Source organism: Dendrobates tinctorius, unplaced genomic scaffold (genome assembly GCF_039654945.1).
Source record: "Dendrobates tinctorius isolate UK_male_01 unplaced genomic scaffold, ASM3965494v1 ptg000129l, whole genome shotgun sequence".
In the NCBI taxonomy this organism is placed as follows: domain Eukaryota; kingdom Metazoa; phylum Chordata; class Amphibia; order Anura; family Dendrobatidae; genus Dendrobates; species Dendrobates tinctorius.
In genome coordinates this window covers 15833936-15856954 of record NW_027361797.1, presented here as the reverse complement: position 1 = coordinate 15856954, position 23019 = coordinate 15833936, and positions in this window count along the sequence as shown.

Here is a 23019-nt window from a genome sequence, read left to right as displayed (position 1 = left end):
ACCTAAGTTTCTTCTGGCAATTACTCTGATCTGCTCCCTGTCCACATTTTCCGCTAAGGCTTTTGTGGATTCAGGAGCGGCTCTGAACCTGATGGACTTGGATTTTGCTAAACATTGTGGGTTTCCTATGACACCTCTGCGGACGCCTATCCCTTTGAGGGGTATTGATGATACTCCTTTGGAGAAGAATAAACCTCAGTTTTGGACCCAGGTGGTAATGCGGGTCGCCCCAGACCATGAAGAAAATTGCAGATTTTTGGTGTTGCATAATTTGCATGATACCATTGTTCTGGGATTTCCCTGGTTGCAAATTCATAATCCAGTTTTGGATTGGAAATCTGTGTCTGTGGTGAGTTGGGGTTATCGGTGTGCTCTTGGTGATGCTCCTGTTTTCTCCACCTCTCCCCAGTCGCATGATGTTCCTGACTATTTGGCTGATTTTTATGATGTATTTAGTGGGAATAAGTCTGCGTCCTTGCCTCCTCATAGGAGTTATAACTGTGCAATTGAGCTGAGCCCTGGGTGTAAATTTCCCAAGGGTCGACTTTTCAATTTATCTGTACCCGAGCATGAGGCTATGCAATCTTATATTAAGGAGTCATTGGAGAAGGGTCATATTAGACCATCCTCTTCACCCTTGGGTGCTGTTTTTTTTTTCGTGGCCAAGAAAGATAGTTCATTAAGGCCTTGTATTGACTATCGTTCACTCAACAAAATTACTGTTAAATATCAGTATCCGTTACCCCTGATTTCTGATCTATTCTCCAGAGTTAAAGGTGCTTGCTGGTTTACCAAGCTTGACCTCAGGGGGGCGTATAATCTTATTCGCATTAAGCATGGGGATGAATGGAAGACGGCGTTTAATACTCCGGAGGGATATTTTGAGTACCTGATGATGCCTTTTGGGTTCACTAATGCCCCTTCTGTCTTCCAGTGCTTCATGAATGATATTTTCCGAGACTTTGTGGATAAATTTTTGATCATCTATCTGGATGATATTTTGATCTTTTCCAGGGATTGGGACTCTCATGTGGAACATGTTCGGACTGTGTTCCGGATTTTGAGGGAGAATTCCCTGTATGTTAAGGGATCGAAATGCCTTTTTGGTGTACAGAGTATTTCATTTTTATGATTTATTTTGTCTCTGTCAACTATTGAAATGGACCCGGCCAAGGTACAGGCCATTTATGATTGGGTTCAGCCCACTTCTTTGAAGGCCCTCCAGAAGTTTTTGGGTTTTGCTAATTTTTATCGTAAATTTATAGCTAATTTTTCTGGGATTGCCAAACCATTGACTGATTTGACTAAGAAGGGTGCTGATGTGCTGAATTGGTCTCCAGAGGCTGTTTCTTCCTTTCAGGAGCTTAAGCGGAGGTTCACTTCTGCTCCGGTTTTGCGGCAACCTGATGTCTCACTCCCGTTTCAGGTAGAGGTGGACGCTTCTCAGATTGGTGCTGGAGCTGTTTTGTCCCAAAAAGATCCGGTAACATCTAAAATGAATTCCTGTGCTTTCTTTTCCCGATTGTTCTCCCCATCCGAAGGCAACTATGATGTGGGGAATCGGGAACTGTTAGCCATGAAATGGGCATTTGAGGAGTGGAGACATTGGTTGGAGGGAGCTAAACATCAAGTCGTGGTCCTTACTGACCACAAGAATTTGATTTAACTTGAGTCGGCCAAACGCTTGAATCCTAGACAGGCTAGGTGGGCCTTGTTTTTCACACGTTTTGATTTTGTGGTCTCTTTTCTTCCGGGCACAAAGAATGTCAAGGCAGACGCCCTCTCTAGGAGTTTCTTTGCTGATTCTCCTATTGTGACCAAGCCTGCTACCATCTTAGGTGAGGGGGTAGTTCTTTCTGCCATCTCGCCCGATTTGAGACATGCTCTGGAAGAGTTACAGGAGGACAAACCTGAGCGTTGTCCCATTGGAAAATTTGTATGTTCCTGACCAGTGGAGGAAGAGAGTAATGTCTGAAGTTCATTGCTCCGCATTGGCTGGTCATCCAGGTATTTTTGGTACTAGAGATTTGGGGAGTCGGTCTTTTTGGTGGCCCGCCTTGTCTCGTGATGTCTGGAATTTTGTGTAGTCCTGTGGGACTTGCTCCCGGTCTAAACCTTGTTCTCGCTCTATTGGGTTATGATGCCTTTGCCGGTGCGCAGGAGGCCATGGACCCATATTTCAATGGATTTTATTTCTGATATGCCTGTCTCTCAGAGAATGACTGTTATTTGGGTGATTTGTGATAGATTCTCTAAGATGGTCCATCTTGTACCACTCACTAAGTTGCTATCTTCCTCAGAGTTGGTGCCCTTGTTTTTGCAACAGGTGGTTCGCTTTCATGGGATTCCTGAGAACATTGTGTCTGACAGAGAAGTTCAGTTTGTTTCTAGATTTTGGAGGACTTTTTGTTCCAAGCTGGGAATTCAGTTGTCCTTCTCCTCTGCGTTTCACCCTCAGACCAATGGGCAGATGGAGAGAACAAACCAGACTTTGGAGTCTTATTTGAGATGTTTTACTTCTGCTGATCAGGATGATTGGGTTTCATTTTTGCCATTGGCCAAATTTGCTTTAAATAATAGAGCTAGTTCTGCCACTTTGATGTCACCTTTTTTTTGTAACTTTGGGTTTCATCCTCGATTCTCTTCAGGGCAGGTGGAGTCTTCTGCCTGCCCAGGTGTTGAGACTGTGGTGGAAAGAATGCACCAGATTTGGGACCAAGTGGTGGATAAGTTGTCTCTCTCTCAGGAAATGGCCCAGCAGTTTTCCAACCGGCATAGGACCATTGGTCCCCGGTTTAAGGTGGGTGATATGGTTTGGTTGTCATCAAAGAATATCTCTATGAAGGTGGCTTCTCCAAAGTTTAAACCTAGATTTATTGGACCTTACAAGATTTTGGAGATTCTTAATCCGGTCTCTTTTCGATTGGCTCTTCCTGTTACTTTCAAAATCCATAATGTGTTTCATAAGTCTCTGTTGAAGAGGTTTGTTGAGCCAGTAGTTCCTGTGGTGGCACCTCCTGACCCTGTATTGGTTGAAGGTAATGTGGAATATGAGGTTGAGAAGATACTGGATTCTCGTCTGGCTAGACGGAGACTCCAGTATTTGGTTAAGTGGAAGGGTTATGGCCAGGAGGATAATTCTTGGGTCTCTGCATCCGATATTCATGCCGAAAGATTGGTTCGTGCTTTTCATCGGGCCCATCCAGATCGCCCTGGTGGCGTGGATGAGGGTTCGGTGACCCCTCCTCAAGGGGGAGGTACTGTTATGAGCTCAATTTCTCCTTCACCTTTAATGTTCGATGAACTCCCTCTGCTGGTGAAAAGAGGTAGTGAAATTGATTTGGATAGGAAAAACCTGTCATCTGAACAGGTGGAGTGTGATTGGACATCCGGAATCTCTGAGTGGATATAAGGCCGCCGACGCCCTGCTGGGTTGCTGGTGATCCTCTCTGCTCTGAGCTCTGGCCTCCAGTTTAGTCCTGTCTACTAAAGCTAAGTTTTTGCTCTGCTATTGTTCCATGAGATTTTGTCTGGTTTACTTAGTGTTTGTGTTCAGCCAGCCCTGGTTGGGACTGGCTGAACTCCATTTTATATTTCTGATCAGTTGATCTCTTTGCTCTGTTTTCAGAATATACCTGAGTGCTGATATAGTGATTTTGAAGTCTAGTGACTTCAGGGCCTTTTCTATCAGACGTGTTGGACATTATTTTTGGCAGGGTTTTTGCGTGATTGCAAACAGTTGCTATTCTTTCCTGTCCTATCTAGTTAGTGAAGGCCCCATCGTTTGCTCAGCCTGTCTTTCTGTCTGTGTTTGTGTTTTCATCTGTTTTCACTGTCAATACATGTTGGGGGCTGTCTATTGCTTTGGGGTCTGCTCTGGGGCAGTTTAGATTTCCTCTTTCTTTCTTTAGGTTTATTTAGTTCTCCGGCTGTGAACGAGGTGTCTAGGTCCACCGTAGGAACACCCCATGGCTACTGTTAGTTGTTGTGAATAGGATCAGGGGTCTGCAATCCGCTAGCTACCAACCTCTCCGGTTTTCTGGAATTAGCTTGTATTTTTGTTTTTCCTCATCCAGTGACTCATTCATAACACCGTCGCACGCGACTATCTTCTGATAACGTCGACCGGCTTACTTTTCTGAAAATGAACAAGGCCTGGATCTCTCCAGAATTTGCCAGTCCTCTTCCCGACTAAATAATTGGTTGGCAACTTTATCCAGGTCTCCTGGTTTGTTCATGTTTCTACCACCCGAACTATAATCCCTGGGCTTCAACACAGCCAGTTGTCGCTCAGATGTATCATCTGCACAGAGAAAAAACACACTAGCTCCTGTGTTAGTGGGGTTCAGTAACGACAGCTGCTCCCCTGCTGTGTGGACAGCAAAGTCTTCTGCTCCATCCACATTAAAACTCCTACTGATTTTTAACCGTGCTCCACTTAGGCCTCTGGCTCCACTGTCTCTAGTATTTCCCCTGGCCTCCAACCCCACCTGTTACAGCTCTGAAGTGGCGTCTGCACAATCCACACTTGTTCCTGTGTTACTTGGGCTCAGTCACGTCAGTTGATCCCCTGATGTGTGTCCGGCAAGGTCTTCTGCTCTGTCCACATTCCCACTAGTAGTGTAAATGAGGACAGAGCAGGAGACCTTGCCAGACACACATCAGGGAATCATCTGACGGGACAGAGCCCCAGTAACACAGGGACAAGTGTGGATTGTGCTGACGCCACTTCAGAGCTGTAACTGGCGGGGTTGGAGGCCAGGGGAAATACTAGAGACAGTGGAGCCAGAGGTCTAAGTGGAGCACGGTTACAATCAGTTGTAGTCTACAACCTCTAGAAAACCAGCTGCAAGTTGGCCTCTGCCTGCTGAATGCCTCATGCTGAGCTCCAACAACGCCTGTTGGTGTTCAGAAGTGCCATCTTCACAGAGAAAAACACACTAGCTCCTGTGTTAGTGGGGTTCAGTAATGCCAGCTGTTCCCCTGCTGTGTAGACGGCAATGTCTCCTGCTGCCTCCACATGCCAACAACATCAGGCCTCAGCCTGCTCCATGCCTCATCCTGGGCTCCAACAACGCCAGTTCGTTTTCAGAAGTGCCGTCTTCACAGAGAAAAACACAGTAGCTCATGTGTTAGTGGGGTTCAGTAACGCCAGCTGCTCCCCTGCTGTGTAGACGGCAATGTCTCATGCTGACTCCACATGCCCAAAACATCAGGCCTCAGCCTGCTCCCTGCCTCAACCTGGGCCCCAACAACGCCAGTTGGTGTTCAGAAGTGTCATCTTCCCAGAGAAAAACACACTAGCTCCTGTGTTAGTGGGGCTCAGTAACACCAGCTGTTCCCCTGCTGTGTAGACGGCAATGTCTCCTGCTGACTCCACATGCCCAAAACATCAGGTCTCAGGCTGCTCCATGCTTCAACTTGGGCTTCAGCAACACCAGTTGGTGTTCAGAAGTGTCGTCTTCCCAGAGAAAAACACACTAGCTCCTGTCTTAGTGGGGTTCAGTAATGCCAGCTGTTCCCCTGCTGTGTAGACGGCAAAGTCTCCTGCTGCCTCCACATGCCAACAACATCAGGCCTCAGCCTGCTCCATGATTCATCCTGGGCTCCACCAACACCAGTTGGTGTTCAGAAGTGCCGTCTTCACAGAGAAAAACACACTAGCTCCTGTGTTAGTGGGGTTCAGTAATGCCAGCTGTTCCCCTGCTGTGTAGACGGCAAAGTCTCCTGCTGCCTCCACATGCCAACAACATCAGGCCTCAGCCTGCTCCATGTCTCATACTGGGCTCCAACAACGCCAGTTGGTGTTCAGAAGTGCCATCTTCACAGAGAACAACACACTAGCTCCTGTGTAAGTGGGGTTCAGTAATGCCAGCTGTTCCCCTGCTGTGTAGACGGCAATGTCTCCTGTTGCCTCCACATGCCAACAACATCAGGCCTCAGCCTGCTCCATGCCTCATCCTGGGCTCCAACAACGTCAGTTGGTGTTCAGAAGTGCCGTCTTCCCAGAGAAAAACACACTAGCTCCTGTGTTAGTGGGGTTCAGTAACGCCAGCAGCTCCCCTGCTGTGTAGACGGCAAAGTCTCCTGCTGCCTCCACATGCCAACAACATCAGGCCTCAGCCTGCTCCATGCCTCATCCTGGGCTCCAACAACGCCAGTTGGTGTTCAGAAGTGCAGTCTTCACAGAGAAAAACACACTAGCTCCTGTGTTAGTGGGGTTCAGTAACGCCAGCTGTTCCCCTGCTGTGTAGACGGCAATGTCTCCTGCTGACTCCACATGCCTAAAACATCAGGCCTCAGCCTGCTCCATGCCTCAACCTGGGCTTCAGCAACGCCAGTTGGTGTTCAGAAGTGTCGTCTTCACAGAGAAAAACACACTAGCTCCTGTCTTAGTGGGGTTCAGTACTGCCAGCTGTTCCCCTGCTGTGTAGACGGCAAAGTCTCCTGCTGCCTCCACATGCCAACAACATCAGGCCTCAGCCTGCTCCATGATTCATCCTGGGCTCCAACAACGCCAGTTGGTGTTCAGAAGTGCCATCTTCCCAGAGAAAAACACACTAGCTCCTGTGTTAGTGGGGTTTAGTAACGCCAGCTGCTCCCCTGCTGTGTAGATGGAAATGTCTCATGCTGACTCCACATGCCCAAAAAATCAGGCCTCAGCCTGCTCCCTGCCTCAACCTGGGCCCCAGCAACGCCAGTTGGTGTTCAGTAGTGTCATCTTCCCAGAGAAAAACACACTAGCTCCTGTGTTAGTGGGGTTCAGTAACACCAGCTGTTCCCCTGCTGTGTAGACGGCAATGTCTCCTGCTGACTCCACATGCCCAAAACATCAGGCCTCAGCCTGCTCCATGCCTCAACCTGGGCTCCAACAATGCCTGTTGGTGTTCAGAAGTGTCGTCTTCCCAGAGAAAAACACACTAGCTCCTGTGTTAGTGGGGTTCGGTAATGCCAGCTGTTCCCCTGCTGTGTAGACGGCAAAGTCTCCTGCTGCCTCCACATGCCAACAACATCAGGCCTCAGCCTGCTCCATGATTTATCCTGGGCTCCAACAACGCCAGTTGGTGTTCAGAAGTGCCGTCTTCACAGAGAAAAACACACTAGCTCCTGTGTTAGTGGGGTTCAGTAATGCCAGCTGTTCCCCTGCTGTGTAGACGGCAAAGTCTCCTGCTGCCTCCACATGCCAACAACATCAGGCCTCAGCCTGCTCCATGCCTCATCCTGGGCTCCAACAACGCCAGTTGGTGTTCAGAAGTGCAGTCTTCACAGAGAAAAACACACTAGCTCCTGTGTTAGTGGGGTTCAGTAACGCCAGCTGTTCCCCTACTATCTAGATGGCAATGTCTCCTGCTGACTCCACATGCCTAAAACATCAGGCTTCAGCCTGCTCCATGCCTCAACCTGGGCTCCAACAACGCCAGTTGGCATTCAGAAGTGTCATCTTCCCAGAGAAAAACACACTAGCTCCTGTGTTAGTCGGGTTCAGTAATGCCAGCTGTTCCCCTGCTGTGTAGACTGCAAAGTCTGCTGCTGCCTCCACATGCCAACAACATCAGGCCTCAGCCTGCTCCATGATTCATCCTGGGCTCCAACAACGCCAGTTGGTGTTCAGAAGTGCCGTCTTCACAGAGAAAAACACACTAGCTCCTGTGTAAGTGGGGTTCAGTAATGCCAGCTGTTCCCCTGCTGTGTAGACGGCAATGTCTCCTGCTGACTCCACATGCCCAAAACATCAGGCCTCAGCCTGCTCCCTGCCTCAACCTGGGCTCCAACAACGCCAGTTGGTGTTCAGAAGTGCCGTCTTCACAGAGAAAAACACACTAGCTCCTGTGTTAGTGGGGTTCAGTAATGACAGCTGTTCCCCTGCTGTGTAGACGGCAAAGTCTCTTGCTGCCTCCACATGCCAACAACATCAGGCCTCAACCTGCTCCATGCCTCATCCTGGGCTCCAACAACGCCAGTTGGTGTTCAGAAGTGCCGTCTTCCCAGAGAAAAACACACTAGCTCCTGTGTTAGTGGGGTTCAGTAACGCCAGCTGGTCCTCTGGTGTGTAGACGGCAAAGTCTCCTGCTCCATCCACATTCAAACTACTATTGATTTTTAACCATGCTCCACTTAGGCCTCTGGCTCCACTGTCTCTAGTTTTTCCCCCGGCCTCCAACCCCGCCAGTTGCTGCTCTGAAGTGGCGCCTGCACAATCCACACTTGTTCCTGAGTTACTGGAGCTCAGTCACGTCAGTTGATCCCCTGATGTGTGTCTGGCAAGGTCTCCTGCTCTGTCCATATTCCCATTACTAGTAGTGTGAATGAGGACTGAGCAGGAAACCTTGCCAGACACACATCAGGGGATCAACTGACGTGACTGAGCCACAGTAACACAAAAGCAAGTGTGGATTGTGCAGACGCCACTTCAGAGCTGTAACTGGCGGGGTTTGAGGCCAGGGGAAATACTAGAGACAGTGGAGCCAGAGGCCATAGTGGAGCAAGGTTACAATCAGTAGTAGTCTACAACCTCTATAAAACCAGCTGCAAGTTGGCCTCTGCCTGCTGCATGCTTCATCCTGGGCTCCAACACAGCCAGTTGTAGCTTGGAAGTGTCGTCTGCACAGATAGAAACGCTTGCTCCTGTGTCTGTGGGGTTCAGTAACGCCAGCTGTTCCCCTGCTGTGTGGATGGCAAAGTCTCCTGCTGCCTCCAAAATCACGCAACATCTTATTTTCTACTTGCTCCAAGTATGCCTCAGCCTGCTCGGAGCATTGATCCTGGGCTCCAACACAGCCAGTTGTAGCTTGGAAGTGCTGTCCGCACAGATAGAAACACTCGCTCCTGTGTCTGTGGGGTTCAGTAACGCCAGCTGTTCCCCTGCTGTGCGGATGGCAAAGTCTCCTGCTGCCTCCAAAATCACGCAACATCTTACTTTCTACTTGCTCCAAGTAGGCCTCAGCCTGCTCGGAGCATTGATCCTGGGCTCCAACACAGCCAGTTGTAGCTTGGAAGTGCCGTTCGCACAGATAGAAACACTCGCTCCTGTGTCTGTGGGGTTCAGTAACGCCAGCTGTTCCCCTGCTGTGCGGATGGCAAAGTCTCCTGCTGCCTCCAAAATCACGCAACATCTTATTTTCTACTTGCTCCAAGTAGGCCTCAGCCTGCTCGGAGCATTGATCCTGGGCTCCAACACAGCCAGTTGTAGCTTGGAAGTGCCGTCCGCACAGATAGAAACACTCGCTCCAGTGTCTGTGGGGTTCAGTAACGCCAGCTGCTCCCCTGCTGTGTGAATGGCAAAGTCTCCTGCTGCCTACACCGTCACACTACTGCTGATTTTTAACCGTGGTCCACTTCGGCCTCTTGCTCTACTGTCTCTAGTATTTCCCCTGGCCTTCAACCCCGCCAGTCGCTGCTCTGAAGTGTCGTCTGCACAATCCACAGTTGTTCCTGTGTTACTGGGGCTCAGTCACGTCAGTTGATCCCCTGATTTGTGTCCAGCAATGTCTCCTGCTCTGTCCCCATTCCCATTACTAGTAGTGGGAATGTGGACAGAGCAGGAGACCTTGCCGGACACACATCATGGAATCAACTGACGTGACTGAACCCCTGTAACCCAGGAACAAGTGTGGATTGTGCAGATGACACTTCAGAGCAGCAACTGGCGGGGTTGGAGGCCAGGGGAAATACTAGAGACAGTAGAGCCAAAGGCCGAAGTGGAGCACGGTTACAATCAGTAGTTGTGTACAACCAATATAAAACTTGCTCCAAGTATGCCTCACCCTGCTGCATGATTGACCCCTGGGCTCCAACATCGCCAGTTGCTGCTCTGAAGTGTCTTTGGCACGGGTACTCCCTCCTGCCCAGCCTGTTTCCAGCACGCCTGCTGTTTCCGGGTAGTGTCAACGTCACTTTGCCACCGATACATTGTCCTGTCGTGTTGCGGTCGGGTTAGCCGAGTCTATGGTGCCTGTAGATTCGGTGCTTCCTATGTGGGCTGCGGGTTCTGGTACTAAAGGCTGGTTCCATAGTGCCAATAGGACAAGCACCCCCTGTTGGACTATGGGATTCTGTAACTGCGTCCTGCTCGCGGCCTTGCAACTGTCACGTCCGCCATGTCTGTTTGTCTCAAGAACTCCTGGAGCGATGTGCATGCGCATGTTTTGTCTGCTGTCCTGCATGTTCCCTAGAGCAGTGTGCAGACTCACCTCATGTCTGAGCTGCAGGATGCCTGCGTTTCTGCTCTGCCTTCTGTGATCTTCTCGTCATGTCTGGAGTCCTTGATCATGTGACGTTTCTTAAGATCCTGCACTGTCTGGTTCTGCAATCATCTCGTCATGTCTAGAATCCCGGATCATGTGTTCTTCCTAGGATCCTGCACTGGTTGGTTCGGTGATCATCTCGTCATGTCTGAAACCCTGATCATGTGATGTTTCCTAAGATCCTGCACTGTCTGGTTCTGCTATCATCTCGTCATGCCTAGAATCCCGGAAGTGCTCCCCTGGTCCTGACCTGGAGGAGGAGGTGCTATGCCCTATATCAGGCCGCCTCTTCCTATGCTCAGGGCCTGATTATTGTGTTGCTTCCCTGCAAGGCTCTGGGTCTGTGGGGTTGCTCCCTCTATTCTGTGCCCTTGCACTTTGCTCTGTAGTGCGTCTCTGCACACGCTCCGTGCTCGTATTCCGCCTCTTGTCTTGTGTTGTCTCTCGTGCCATGTTTGTCTTTGCCTTGCTTTGCCTTGTAGTCCTTCTGCTGTTCTTTGTCTTAGTCTGTTTTGCTATGTCTCGCCTTAGCTATGCTTTGACTTGTAGTCCTTCCTGTGTTCTCTGCCTCGCCTGTTTTGCCATGTCCTGCTTTTGCTATGCTTTGACTTGTAGTCCTCCCTGTGTTCTCTTCCTTGCTATTCCTTGCTTTGTGTTCCTCCCTATGGTCTCAGTCTTTGCTTGCTCTGCTTCGCTCTCTCCTATGGTGCTCTGTAGTGCTACACCAGCAAGCTAGAAAAATACCAGAAATAAAACTAATCTACTTTATTCAAAATTAGATTTAAAAAGGACTTAGTCCATTCATAAAAATGTACATGTACAAAAAGACAAACACTTACAAGAAAAAACCGCTCTGTCAGATGCGGTAAGACCAAACTTTTAAACACCTTACCGGTATACCCTTGGTGTCGTTATCCAACTATACATAGACACCCCCTCAGAGTATCCGCTTAGTGTAAATTTCTTTTGAGAAATCACACTCTCATGGTGCTAGAAAAATGTCTTTTACAGATCCATTGTTCTTTATGTGCCACTTCTGTGTAACATACATAATCATCACTAACAATGATCCTGGACAAATTTCGTAGTAACAGCCTTATTTCAATGATCACCTAAAAATAAAGAATGGCATAATATACAGTCTGTAATTATGAAACCAGGGTGTGAACCTAGACATTCCTCTTTAGATCATACAGTTCACCACCTTTACAGATTTTTTATGTCATCTAGTATATCATGGAAAGATCTCACCCAAATCTTTACATTCATGGGTTCCTCCATGTGACGCTCCCTTCTCCCTACGCGTTTCACCAACCAGATCATCAGGGGAGTACTGAGTACAGCGTTATGCCTACATGAGAAAAATGCCATCACTGGGCTGTTCATTTACCCGCTTTTTATAGCATGCACTCTTTAGTGTGGGTATAGATTGATATTGATCGGCTAAAAAACACTAAAGCCCCTATGCATCATCGTTTTGTAAAATAATACTAATCCCATTCATTTGACAGATGAGAAAGAACTGTTAATAGATGTGCATGTTAAGGGTATATAAATTTATAAGTGCTCCCATAAGATAATCCTGTGATAGGAGGGACTTTTGTGCATTTATAAATTATAGCTTGCAAAGAAGCGGCTGTTTATGGAGTGCGCAGGCGCGGTAAGGGACTTGCGTGCATTAAGAAGTTAAAGCCTGCAAAGAAGCGGCTATGGTTGGGAGTGCGCAGGCGCGGTAATTCCCCTGATGTTGATATAATGATGGAAGTGAATAGGCGCCGTGACGTAAGAAAGAGGGTTGGACATGACAAAGAAGAATGCGCATGCGCTAAAGAAAGGTGACGTCAGTGCGTTACTATGCAACCCGAAAAGAGTGCGCACGATCATGTGTTTTAAATGGAGGTCGATGTAATCGCATACTACTAATATGCTATGTGAGTAAGTGAGTAAGTGATGTGAAGGAATATATGAGTAACGGGCTTGTCACTATAGTGACACAGAAACAGGAAGTGGTCATGGGCATACACCCGCCCATCTTTATGAGGCGGGAACACACTAAAGAGTGCATGCTATAAAAAGCGGGTAAATGAACAGCCCAGTGATGGCATTTTTCTCATGTAGGCATAACGCTGTACTCAGTACTCCCCTGATGATCTGGTTGGTGAAACGCGTAGGGAGAAGGGAGCGTCACATGGAGGAACCCATGAATGTAAAGATTTGGGTGAGATCTTTCCATGATATACTAGATGACATAAAAAATCTGTAAAGGTGGTGAACTGTATGATCTAAAGAGGAATGTCTAGGTTCACACCCTGGTTTCATAATTACAGACTGTATATTATGCCATTCTTTATTTTTAGGTGATCATTGAAATAAGGCTGTTACTACGAAATTTGTCCAGGATCATTGTTAGTGATGATTATGTATGTTACACAGAAGTGGCACATAAAGAACAATGGATCTGTAAAAGACATTTTTCTAGCACCATGAGAGTGTGATTTCTCAAAAGAAATTTACACTAAGCGGATACTCTGAGGGGGTGTCTATGTATAGTTGGATAACGACACCAAGGGTATACCGGTAAGGTGTTTAAAAGTTTGGTCTTACCGCATCTGACAGAGCGGTTTTTTCTTGTAAGTGTTTGTCTTTTTGTACATGTACATTTTTATGAATGGACTAAGTCCTTTTTAAATCTAATTTTGAATAAAGTAGATTAGTTTTATTTCTGGTATTTTTCTAGCTTGCTGGTGTAGATTTAGTCTTCTAGCTAGTAGATCACTCGCTGTTAACCTGCTCTGTAGTGCTCCCTGGCACACGCACCATTTCTCCTCTCCTTAGTGCTCGTTTCTATGTCTAGTCCCAAGGTCTTCCCTTGGCACGGCTTTTGGCTTCTGCCTACGCTCCGCTGCTAGACTCTGTCCTCGCTCTGACCTGGCTCTGTTTCTGCTTGTGTTCCTTGCCTTGCTCCCTGCCTTGTCTTTGCATTGAACCCCGGTATGTGTTCCCCTTGGCCGTCTCCTGTGCCGTGGTAAGTGCCACGTGTTTGTGTACAGCCGTGTGCACTGGCCAGTGTGGCTTGCCCCCTGCGTGGCTCCTAGCATGCAGCCCTTCCTTGTGCCCTGGCGTGGCTCCTAGCACGCACCCCGCCTTGAACCCTGGCGTGGCTCCTAGCATGCACCCTGCCCTGAACCTGGCGTGGTTCCTAGCACGAAGGTTCCTTTGCCCGCCTCCTGTGCCTTAGTCATGCCTCGTGCTGGCGTTACAGCCGTGTGCATTGGCCAGTGAGGTGTGCGTCTCTGCGTGGCTCCTAGCACGCAGCCCTGCCTTGAACCCTGGCGTGGCTCTTAGCACGCACCCTGCCTTGAACCTTGGCATGTCTCTACACGCACTCTGTCTTGTACCTTGGACCCTGGCGTGGCTCTACACACGCACCCTGTCTTGTGCCTTGGCGTGTCTCTACACGCACTCTGTCTTGTACCTTGTGCCTTGGTGTGTCTCTACACGCACTCTTTCTTATCCTATGCTTTGGTGTGGCTCTACACACGCACCCTGTCTCGTTTTTGAACCTTGGCGTGTCCCCTACACACGCACCTCGCTTTGAACCCTGGCGTGTCCCCTACACACGCACCTTGCCTTGCACCTAGCCTTGAACCCTGGCGTGTCCCCTACACACGCACTTAGCCTTGAACCCTGGCGTGTCCCCTATACACGCACCTAGCCTTGGACCTTGGCGTGTTCCCTAAACACGCACCCTGCTTGGATATCTGTCGTGCCTCCTTGCCTGAACACTGGTTTGCCTGCCGGATGCCCGGAACCTGCCGACCGTTGCCAGAGGTCCGGAACCAGATGACTACGGCCTGATGTCCGGAGCTAACGTCCGCAGCCTGATTCCTGGACCCTGTCGGTTTGCCAGCAGTCCGGAGTCCGATGCCATCATGCCATTACCTGTGCCTAGGCGTGCCACCTGGCACGTACCATGTTATGGACCTTGGCGAGCCCACGCGCGCACCTTGCACGTTTTGCTTGTTTACTCTGTATGTGATCCTGTGTTATTCTAATGAAGATACCTTGCACCTACGTCTAGTCTCGTCTTGCTTCCTGCTCGTCCTTGTCGTCAGACACTAGTCTAGTGTCCCCTGAGCTGGCCGTCTGGTCCCAGCAGTCGTGGTGGCTCACCCCCTTGGTCTTGCCCCTGACACTCCCTGTATAGGGGGTGGATTCTCACAAGGTCAGCTCACTCTCGGTGGGTGGGTGCCACGACCCAGAGGGTCCACTCAAAAAATGGGCTCAGCTGGAGCTGAGTCCGTCACAGCAACTTTGTTGATTATGGGTACCTTCTGCTACCCATCCGGGTTCCAGCACCATCAGCTGGTTCTCGGCAATGTCTTTGGCATGGGTACTCCCTCCTGCCCAGCCGGGTTCCAGCACCGTCAGCTGTTTCTCGGCAGAGCCTTTGGCCGAGGTGCCTCCTTCTCGGTGTCCGAGTTCCAGCAACGTCTGCTGGTTCTTGGTAGTGCTTTAACGCACTGGTACCTCCTGCTTAGAAACTGTGTTCCAGCACCGTCAGCAGGTCCACAGTTGTGCCATTGGCTCTTGTTCCTTCTGCTACCCATCCGGGTTCCAGCACCGCCAGCTGGTTCTCGGCAGTGTCTTTGGCATGGGTACTCCCTCCTGCCCAGCCTGGTTCCAGCACGCCTGCTGTTTCTGGGTAGTGTCAATGTCACTTTGCCACCAATACATTGTCCTGTCGTGTTGCAGTTGGGTTAGCCGAGTCTATGGTGCCTGCAGTTTCGGTGCTTCCTTTGTGGGCTGCGAGTTCTGGTACTAAAGGCTGGTTCCGTAGTGCCAATAGGACAAGCACCCCCTGTTGGACTGTGGGATTCGGTAACTGCATCCTGCTCGCGGCCTTGCAACTTTGTTGATTATGGGTACCTTCTGCTACCCATCCGGGTTCCAGCACCGTCAGCTGGTTCTCGGCAGAGCATTTGGCCTAGGTGCCTCCTTCTTGGTATCCGAGTTCCAGCAACGTCTGCTGGTCCTTGGTAGTGCTTTGTAGCACAGGTACCTACTGCTTAGTAACCGTGTTCCAGCACTGTCAGCTGGTCCACAGTTGTGCCATTGGCTCTTGTTCCTTCTTCTGCCCCTCCGGGTTCCAGCACTGTCAACTGGTCCTCGCTAGTTTCATTTGCTATTGTTCCTTCTGCTACCCATCCGGGTTCCAGTACCGTCAGCTGGTTCTCGGCAGTTCCTCAGCCTTCTTGTACCTTCTGCTACTTTTCCAAGTTCAAGCTTTTGGAAATGGTTTTTGATTCTCACTCTGGTTCTCCCTGACAATGACCCTGAAGACGATGACCCTGAAGACCACACAGAAGAATACCGAAAAGATGACCCTGAAGAAGATGACCAAGAGGACAAAGAACTTGAAGACAACCACCAAGATGCAGAACAACAAGAGACAGAAGAACAAGAAGCATAAAAACCAAAAGCAGAAGAACATTAAGCATAAGATTAAAAATCTGAGCAAATGATATCTAATTTATAAGCAGAAGAAGACTAAGCAGTGTATGGGGGTGAGTCCGTTCCTCCTCATTTTGCCCCTGGAAAAGGCCTGCTGCTGCAGGCCAAACTGAACGCGGACAAATCCTGTTGTAAATCTTTTGTGACAGGCTGAACGGAAGGTGTAATCTTCAAACTTTTATAGATTATAACTACAGGAATGCCTGACACAAATAAGAATATGATGAAGAAGAATAGGAAGAAGATGAAGAAGTAGAATATGAAGAAGAATAATAGTTGAATAAGAAGAATATGAAGAATGTAAAAAAAAAAAAAAATAGGAAGAAGGTGAAGAAGAAGAAGAAGAAGAAGATGAATAAGGTGAAGAAGAAGTTGATGAAAAAGATGCTGCTGAGGATGATGAAGGAGAAAGTGTGGGAGAAGTAAAAAAGAAGGTGAAGAGCATGGAAGTAGTGAAACATACATATCTGACAAAATATTAAAGACTTTAACATAGTCAATATCTTTGTAACTACGAACGTCTTTAAAAAAAAAAAAATTACTGCTATTCAATTTGATTGGGCTAAACCTCTATGGCTTTAATATCTCCTACACCTCCCACAATACATTCTACATTATTATTAGTTGTTTTTCTTCATGTAGAATTAACCTACAGGGAAAAAAAGGGTTTTTTTATTCTGATATTTCTGTTCCATTGACTTGAATGGGACTTCCGGGATTGGAATCGGCGATACTCTGTACTTTTTTAGATCGGCCGATCCATTCCGATCCGATATTTTTCAGTATCGGGTGGTATCGCTCAACACTAGTTAAGAGGCACACTGAGATTCTGTCGCCCTGGGCCCAGGAAAACCTAGAGCCGGCACTGTTACGACTATCAGTGATCAATGAGGAGGAAAAGTTGTTATCCTAAGAAGGCTGAAAAAGCAATGAATAAACTGTGTGTGACAGGATCCTAACTTAATAATCCATGGGATCCACTGGTATTTATTTGCTTTTTTAGCCTTTATTGGTTTAAAGAGTTGTTGTACAGCTGTTTTGTGATGACAATTGTATGGACTTGTTTTTAATTATTTTATTTTTGAATTTATGCTTTTAAAATAACTTAGAAAAAGTTTGCTGTATGGAGCAATATGAGGGGCTCATTATTCTATATTGAGCACTATGTGGTGCCCATGGTACTGTAAGGAGGAATATATGGGGCTCATTATTCTGTCTGAAGTACTGTGTGGTGTCCTTAATACTGTATGGAGAAATATATGGAGCTCATTATACTGTATGGAGCACTACGTCGTGGCCATAATATTGTATGGATGACTATACTGTCCGATTTCAGAGCTATTGTAGAATTTACAATAGATATCACTCATGTAATAAAAGAAGTGAAATCTTTGGCATTGTACTATACCTATATTTCTTTGACATATCTGTACATCATGCATTATAGTATAGGTTTAAGGGGCCCACTGAGACTCTGTCGTGCTGGGCCCACGAAAACCTAGAGCCGGCACTGTTACGACTAAAGTGATCAATGAGGAGGAAAAGTTGTATCCTAAAAGCACTGAAAAAGCGATGAATAAACTGTGTGTCACAGGATCCTAACTTAATAATCCATGGGATCCACTGGTATTTATTAGCTTTTTTTAGCCTTCATTGGTTTAAAGAGTTGTTGTACAGCTGTTTTTCATGGACTTTAGCTCAGCGTTCAATACCATTGATCCGAATTTACTTCATAAGAAAATGGTAGCTCTTGGAGTCCCTCTCAACTTATGCTTGTGGATTTATAACTTCCTGACAGCCAGGATACAGAGTGTAAAAGTTGGACCATTCACTTCGGACACCTTGGTCACAAACATCGGGGCACCTCAGGGGTGTGTTTTGTCACCGTTACTGTTTTCTCTCTATACGAATGATTGCATCTCTTCAGCAGACTCAGTAAAAATCTTGAAATTTGCCGATGATATGACACTGATTGGTTTCATCAGGGGAAATACTGAAGACTTGTATCGGAGAAAGGTGGAAAGAATATGTGACTGGTGTAAAGCCAATAATCTTGTACTCAACACTAAAAAAACTGCTGAGATGGTTGTGAATTTTAGGAAAGATCAACATGAGATACTTCCAATCTACATCCATGACGAAGTGGTTCTTAGGGTCACAGAGACCAAATTCCTTGGTGTTATCATGTCTCATGATCTTAAATGGGGGAAAAACGTGGATGCTGTTTTAAGAAAAGCACAACAGAGGATGTTCTTCCTGTGTCAGCTGAAAAGATATGGTTTGTCTAAGAATTTGCTGATCTTATTCTTTAATGCTGTCATCAGATCTGTGATTTGTTCCTCTCTGATAGTCTGGTATGGGGGAGCCACTGCGCATGACAAACTCCGCTTACAAAGGACTTTCAGAACAGCAGAGAGAATTATAGGTTCCCCCCTGCCTAAAATCCAGGATCTTTATGATAAGATTATTCGATCCCACGCATTGAAAATGTCATCCGATCCCTCTCACCCGGGACACTCCTCATTCCAACTACTCCCTTCAGGACGTTGCTTCAGAATCCCCAAATGCAGCACCAACCGCCATATGAACAGCTTCTATCCACTCTCTGTTCAACAATTAAATCGTCATGTGTAGACTATATACTGTATCTGTCTTGTTAGATGTTACTTGTTTATCTGTTGTTATATATTATGTTGCCTCTTTGCCACAAAGAATTCCTTGTATATATGTAATATGTACTTGGCGATAATAAATAAATTTGATTGAATTTGATTTGATTTGATTGTTTTGTGATGACAACTGTATGGACTTGTTTTTAATGATTTTATTTTTGAATTTATGCTTTTAAAAGAACTTAAAAAAAGTTTGCTTTGTGGTGTAATTTGCTGGACTCCATTTTTTTATATTTCTGCAGATACACCTACAATTGTACTCAAAAGTTTACATACCCCAGCAGAATTTTTGCTTTCTTGTCCTTTTTTCAGAGAATATGAATGTTAAGACCAAAACTTTTTCTCCACCCATGGTTAGTGGATAGATGATGCCATTTATTGTCAAACTTCTGTGTTTTCTCTTTTAAAATCATAATGACAACCCAAGACATACAAATGACCCTGTTCAAAAGTTTACATACCCCATTCCTTAATACCGTGTATTGCCCCCTCTAACATCAATGACAGCTTGAAGTCTTTTGTGGTAGTTGTGGACAAGGTTCTTTATTTTCTCAGATGGTAAAGCTGTCCACTCTTCTTAGCAAAAAGCCTCCAGTTCCTGTAAATTCCTGGGCTGTCTAGCATGAACTGCGTGCTTGAGATCTTCCCAGAGTGGCTCAATTGATACTTAGGTCAGGAAACTGAGAAGGCCACTCCAGAACCTTCTATCACGATCCATTTTTGGATCTGTGTCGGTTTGGGCTGCCCACATAAAAACTTTTTTCCTTTCAGGCCATTGGGGGTTAATATTATTTTTTCCCCCGGTGGCCACTGGTGTTACTACATGTTTAGTTAGTCTGTGTGTGCTGGTGGCGACCAATCCCACCTTCCTATATCTTCCTATATAAGGTCACCTGGTGCATCAGCTGACTGTTGGTTATGACAGGTCCTTTAGGGATACCAACCGTGGTGAAGACTGGAACTACCTGGTGCAGTGGTGGTTCAGCTTATCTGGAGCATTGGTGATACTGCTGAAAGCTGAGTTCAGGAGCCTTACTCTGCTGCTTGGAGCATTGGCAGCAGAGAAAGCTAAGTGTTTTTTTTTAGCCCTGTCTGTATCTCCCCTTGGTGTTTATTAGTGCAGTGGTGGGACCAGTGTCTGCACTTACCAATTCCTTAGTGAGGGATAGGTGCAGGTTAAGTGAGGGACAAGGTATCCTGCTTGGCGACAGGTTAAAAGAACCTGTATAGGGATGCTAGTAAGAGCAGGGCACATGCTCAGGAGATTGCAGGAGGTGTCAATTTCCCCATTTCGTATCGCAGGGCCCACCATTGTAATTGTTTCCCCAGTGTCCCCTTGTTTGTCCAGTTGTTTTGGTGACTGACCGATCTTTGGGTCGCGTCACGCAGGGCCAGTCACATATCGTAACATTATATCCAAACGCCCATTTTTTCTGGTGAGCCATGGCCCAAATGCAGACCTTTGTCCAATTGCTTCAGACCCTCACTGAGGAGAGCGGGGTGCTGCGTGGTGTGGTGGAGTAGCAGCTGCAGCAGTTGGTGGGGTTCGGGGCCTCAGCTCAGGTTCAGGCTCAACCAGAACCCAAGTTATCTCTCCCAGACAGATTTTCTGGGGGGGAGAGATAATTTTCTGGTTTTTCAGGAGGCCTGCAAGCTAAACTTCAGGCTCCCCCTCGTTCTTCAGGGAGTGTGGAACAGCGGGTGGGATTCATCATATCCCTTCTTAAGGGTGATCCCCAATCCTGGGCCTTCTCCCTGCCATCCGATTCACCAACTCTACGGTCGGTGGACGAGTTTTTTGCGGCTTTGGCTAATATGACCCATGTAGTTCTTGCTAGGGAGGAGGACACACTGTTGTAGGCGGACAAGCCCAGGCAGTTGGGAGGAGTTGGTTCACCAGCGGTGTTGCCTGCGGTTCGTCGTGGTTTGGGGGCATTGGGGGCATGTTTTTGCTGTGGGCAGACTGGTCATTTTTTTATGGTCTGCCCGGCTCGCGCCAAAACTTCTGTATCACCAAAGAAGCCACGTTCCCCTGATGGTGTGGAGGGAGGCGACCAGGGAGTGTATATTTCCTCCATTTTATTCTCTCAATGTGCTATATCAGCAGAAGTGGTTGTTGGCAGGGTACCTGAGGGCATACTGGTGTTTGTGGACAGTGGAGTGGGAGTCAATCTGGTGGACGCTCACTTTGTCCAGACCCATGGTCTGAGGTATAGGATGCTGGCCAAACCCCTAAGTGTCCAGGCCATTGACTCTGTCCCACTGAGCCAGGGGAGGCTGACCCAAGTCGTAGAAAATATACATCTGCATATAGGGACTCATCATGAAGAGTCCCTGTCATGCTACGTCTTGGGGGCTATGCCACCACCTATCATTTTAGGCCTCCCTTGGCTGAAAAGACACAACCTGGTAATAGATTGGCGGTCTAGGGAAGTAGTCAGCTGGGATCAGTCATGTGAGGGCTGTAGCCCGGGGGCTACTATCTCTGCCGCCTTTCTATAACCGTCCCTTTCTTCTCCAGTGGGGGCAGCAGCAGTGCTGCCAGGGAGTAGGGGAATGTCTCAACTCTCACCATTAGCCAACCCTGAGAGGCAGAGTCCTCAAGGAGGAGGGGTTGGAGGAGGGTGGTGGTTCCCTCTCAGAATTGTGGGGGTGTGAGTGTTGTGACACAGGAGGACACCTCTGTTGTCAGTTCCTTAAAGAGTTTACCTTCTTGTGGAAAACGTGTGCATGGCAATAAACGTTCCGGTCCGGACTTGTGTGTAAATGAGTATGTATGGGTGTCCACCAAAAACATCCAGTGGAAGTGTGCTGCTGGGGTCTGGAGTTCTCGGGTGATCAGGCCGTATCAGGTGTCAGCCATCCTTGGCCAGGGGACTTAGCAACTGGAGTTACCCCCAGTAATGCCCATACTCAACTCATTCCCCAGGTTGGTGCTCGGGAGATTTGCGGTGCCTCCAGAGCATACGTTGTCACCTCCATCAGCTCACGTTTGTCATGAACCTGAGAGTCAGGTGGTTGCTGAGGTGAACTCTGCTGGATTTAGGAGTCCTCTCTGTAAGTGGTTTTCCGATGAGGTGTGCTAGTTTGGGCTGCTCCCATATAAACTTTTTTTCCTTTCATGCCATCGGGGGTTAATGTTAGTTTTTCTCCCCGGTGGCCGCTGGTGTTACTACATGTTTAGTTAGTCTGCGTTTGCTGGTGGTGACCACTTCCACCTTCCTATATAAGGTTACCTGGTACATTGGCTGACTTGGTTATGACAGGTCCTTTAGGGATACCAACTGTGGTGAAGACTGGAACTACCTAGTGCAGTGGTGGTTCAGCTTATCTGGAGCAGTGGTGATACTGCTGAAAGCTGAGTTCAGGAGCCTTACTTTGTTGCTTGAAGCATTGGTAGTAGAGAAAGATAAGTGTTGTTTTGTTTAACCCTGCCTTTTGTATCTCCCCTTGGTGTTTATTAGTGCAGTGGTGGGACCAGTGTCTGCACTTACCAATTCCCTAGTGAGGGACAGGTGCAGGGTAAGTGAGGGACAAGGTATCCTGCTCGGTGACAGGTTGAAAGACCCTGTATAGGGACGCTAGTAAGAGCAGGGCACATGCTCAGGAGAGTGCAGGAGGTGTCCTTTTCCCCATTCCCTATGACAGGCCCACCATTGTAATTGTCTCCCTGGTGTCCCCTTGTTTGTCCAGTTGTTATGGTGATGGACCGATCGTCAGGTCGTGTCACGCAGGGCCAGTCACATATTGTGACACCTTCACTGTGGTCTGCTGTAGCCTATGACAGGTCAACTTGGCCTTGTGTTTTAGATCCTTGTCATGTTAGAATGTCCAAGTACGTCCCATGCGCAGCTTCCGGACAGATGATTACAAATTTGCTGATAATGTGCTTCATTCATCTGTCCTTCAATTTTGACCAAGGTAATGATTATACAAAGTAGTCAAGTGCTATGTATATTCTTCTGTATTATAAAGATCCATAAAATAAAGCGCAGATACACATGATATACCCTGACTTCATTAATAACTTTATTCAAGTTGGATAATGTGAAAGTTTCCATTAAAAGTCAGGACAATAGTCTTAAATGTGGCCCTGATGATGATGGGCCCTTGACTCATGAAGAGTCATCCTTTAACAGGAGAGGAAAAACCCCCAGTGGAGGAAACCTCTAGGGAACCATGGTTAAAGGAGTGCCCTTCCCTTGGGCTGCGAATAGGTGAGAGCAGAGACCGAGCCCGGAATCTGCCTCTTCTTACAGCCTGTACCTCACCTGTGTCGTGAGTACAAAGTCTAGTAAATGTCATATCCATAGGTGAGAGCAGTCCAAGCCTGGAATCTGCCTCTTCATGCAGCAGGTAAGTCACTTGTCTGTGAACACATCTGACTGCGGAAAGTCCAGTAAGTGTCATATCCATAGGTGAGAGCAGTCCAAGCCTGGAATCTGCCTCTTCATGCAGCAGGTAAGTCACTTGTCTGTGAACACATCTGACTGCGGAAAGTCCGGTAAGTGTCATATCCATAGGTGAGAGCAGTCCAAGCCTGGAATCTGCCTCTTCATGCAGCAGGTAAGTCACTTGTCTGTGAACAC